The sequence below is a fragment of the Cyprinus carpio genome, chromosome A20 (genome assembly GCF_018340385.1).
Source record: "Cyprinus carpio isolate SPL01 chromosome A20, ASM1834038v1, whole genome shotgun sequence".
Classification (NCBI taxonomy): domain Eukaryota; kingdom Metazoa; phylum Chordata; class Actinopteri; order Cypriniformes; family Cyprinidae; genus Cyprinus; species Cyprinus carpio.
In genome coordinates, this window is record NC_056591.1 from 10,355,713 (window position 1) to 10,359,642 (window position 3,930).

Below are 3,930 nucleotides of genomic sequence, written 5' to 3' on the forward strand. Positions count from 1 at the left end.
GAACACTCCATAGAGTTCAAAGGCACTTTCACACAATACAGCCAGACAAGATTTCCATTTATGTGACTTTTTCAACAACCGGACGACTAGCCCCTCCTTTCTCTTGTTCCCCTAAAGACACACACACACACAGCGTATTAAGCACAAAACTATCCAATTACAGGTTCTTTGTTTCACCGTTTTCTACCAAACAGTTAGAGGATTTCATAGATGTGTCCAGTTTAAATCCAGCATCCGCAGCCTGGGGGCCTTCTCTTTTATGGGCTGAACTCGGGTTCTGAGCGTGAGAAGAGAGAGGGGAACAGCCTGTAAAGATATTACAGCTGTCTTCTGTAAGGCTGTGTATATGTTAGTGATAATGAGAATGTAGAGGGAGTGAAAATGTGATTGATGGCGTGTGTGTATATGTGTGCTTGTAAAGATACGGTTGAGGAGACTGGCTCTCCTGCCTGCAGCAAAAAGCGGAATCATAACCAATCTATTCCAGAAAGAAGTAGATGAGAGAGGAAGCGAATAAAAAGAAAGTGGAGATGGTGAAAGGGACTTCGACTTTCTGAGGGGGCCCGCATGCTGCGAGGGTTCAACACTTCAGCCAGTATAGCGTTTTTCCTTGAAAGTCGCAGCAGTGCCCCGCTTTTTTGCTCTTTCTGTCTCCCCCCATTTCATCTCCACATTCCACCCTGATGATTTATCTCTAGTTCAGTGGTTCTCAACTGGTTTTGCGCTAGGATTTGATAAGTGGCAATAACACAGTACAAATGGATTTATGGTTTTGCTCTACCATTTTTTTTTTTTTTTTAACACTTTAAAATATGGTTCAGTAGGTTAACATTAGTTTAAAAACTTTAGATATCCTTAAATGAACACAATTTCACAGCATTTATTATATATATAAAATAAAAAGACCTCATGCATTTGAACCTCACTGTAGGTGTTGCCAATTTTGTTTTGCCTAATATAAAAATAAATTTACTTAATTAGAGATGTGGTAATGTGGTCTATGACAATTTTGTCAAACCTTCATTTCATTACATTCAATCCAAATTTTATATTTAATGAATACTTATGAGTTTGTGTTGGAAACTGGGCAGGTAAATTATAGTTCACACCATGTGACTTGATGGTTGCGTTATTTATGCGTTATTTTAGTTGTGTTTTGGGCAAGATAACAAAAGAGGGAACATGTAGCATTTATAATGTGTTGAGGATGTAAATAATAAATGTGTCAAGCGCTGCTTTACTTAATGAGTGTTTGTTATTTAGCATGCTAATGAGTGCTGTTGCTAGCACTAGTACAAGCTGGTAGAACTCAAAATAAATAGCATTGACTCCAAAATGTAAGAGTGAAGAAATTAATCATGTCATATAGCATCCTTATTGACGGTCCTTAATTAAAAAGACATAAAATAATAATTCGGACAATGTTTTATTATTGGTCAAACCTGAAGGAAAATTGTTTAATGTATCTTAGCAGGATTTGTGTGGATATGATGTACATTGCTTACATATTGCAGAATTTAAAGGATTATTAAACCACATCAATTTAGAAGGTGCTGCTTTCGGACCCAGGCTATCAAGCACTTACTATAACATCAGCTTTTGTATGTATTCGTATCAAGAGGTGCATGATGGTGTTGAGCTCATTTTCCTTGTAAAAGTTGTGATGTTGAAATTGCAGAGAGAGAGATGGAGTGTTTCACTTCTAGGGCTGCTCGAGTATGGAATACTATACTAATAGTTTGGTCCAAATTGGATCACTCTCATTTAACACGATTACTCATTGGCAACAGTGGGATTACATTTTTGTAGTGAACTCCGTGACCACTACTGCTAAACATTACTGTATAGTTAAACCCTTTGGTTTAACACGAGGTTTTTAATTGGTCAGAGGCATAGCTGTGTGGGCCAGCCACTCCTGACCTTTTGCTAACAACCATCCCCCTCTCTCCCCTGTTACATATAAAGGCATAAAAGGCCAAAGATGTGTACGGTTATAAAAAATCGGTATGTTCAACATTTCCAGGTCAGAAAGCTGTAAAGAAAAGGCTGTATGGCTGTCAACAGTGATGAAAAATTAAGTTAAAATTAAATCTTTCCAAAATTTGAATTACCACTTTGGTGCCTAGCACGTTACTTAAGTTCAAATTCACTTCGCATTTGCATCTTTTTGTACAGTAGGAGCAAGTTGTAATATTACATTTAACTCTGAGTATGTGCCGATACTATTGCAATCTGACACCAGTAGTCTTTTTTTACCGTTATTCTTTTGCTCAGTTTAGAATATCTACCTCACTAACTAGTTAACTCCTGACTGCTTAAATATGGTACTAGATTATGGTTAATAATATATTGTTGCAGAAAACTGTCATAGTATAAAAGGATTCTATTGTACTGTGGCACAAAAAATGCTTATGTGCATCCGGAGTGCAGAATGATGCACTTTAAAGTAACATCACTTCTTTGACGCCAAACCTTGCTCCATCATGAAAAGTTTAAAGCACAAAGAGAAGAGATATTGTGTGCATGCAACACCTATTGTATGGCATCTATTCAATGTTACTTAACCGTTGTTCATCAAGGATTTAAATTGCTGTTTGAATGCAGGAAGTTTTTTTTTTTTTTTTTTTGAGCTGACAGTAACAAAACCATACGCTGTACAAGACATGTTTGACTGATACCCAACTCCAGCAAATATACTGATACTGCGGTCAGGATTGCTGCATCCCTAGCTACCATCCTGCAAAACACAGACCGTGAACGCGTAGCTGTTACAATTGTTATTTGTTTTCATTAATCTTTGGAAGCGCGCGCGTGCATTAAAAATAACAGTTAATTAACAACTAGACCAATTGGTTCCCATTGTTATTTGGTTTGACTTATGATGTCAAGATTGCACCTCGACCAGTACTACTGTTTTTTGCAAGTGGTAATGGTAAATATGCAGAAATGTCAGAGTGGCTTTTTAGAAGGGAATAAGTCTACCCCAAATCCACTTTTCAAAGTATATGAAGGGATCATAAGTGAAATTAAAATATCTTAGGTTAAACTTGCATGCATTTTTAAAATAATTGAAATCAACATCCCCCCCCCCCCCCCCCCCCCCCTTGGCACGTTACCTATGTGCATGCTCTGGACGTGTATTAGTGTCGAACGAGTGTTCACTCATTATGTTGCTATAATGTTGTGATCTTAGAGATCAAATCAGAATCAGATGATTTGATTATCAGGTAGGATATATGTGAGGTTGTGGCTAGTAGAATGTTCAAGCTTTGAAAGGAATACATTTGTTAGATGGCAATTTTTGTTTTAACCAATGATTACATTAACTTGCAAATTGATGTCGGGGTCATAATGCTTGGAAAAAATCCTGTTTGCATAAAGTATTATTAGCTGAATGCGAGAGATAGTGCCATCTGAGACCATTGTGATATACTCAGTGTTATTGTAGAGATTTAGAGGTTAAAGAGACGATTTTTGTAGAGTGTGGGCCAGAAGTAGTGAGTTCAGGTGATTTTACTTCGGATTATTGAAAGCTTAAGTAATCTTTATTTGTATTTATTTTCTTTATTCCTTACTTACTTACTTTTACTTCTTTAAAGTAGTATCGTACGTTCCGTATGAGCTGGTATCCAAAACAGTAATGGAGCACCATTGACTTTCCAATATATATATAAATATTATACAATATATATAATAATATATATATATATCTTTATATATATATAAGTTTGTGTGTGGTGTGTTTTGTGTCTGTCTTCGTGTGGGGTGTGGGTGTGGTGTGGGTGTGGTGGTGTGTGTTGTGTGGTGGGTTGTTTTTTTTGTTTTTGTTTTTTTTCTGTTTTTTTTCTACTTTTGTGTTCAACAGCAAAATAATGCATACAAAACAGTCTTCACAGGACCGGTGCTCTCTCCTCATCCCCAATTTCTTCG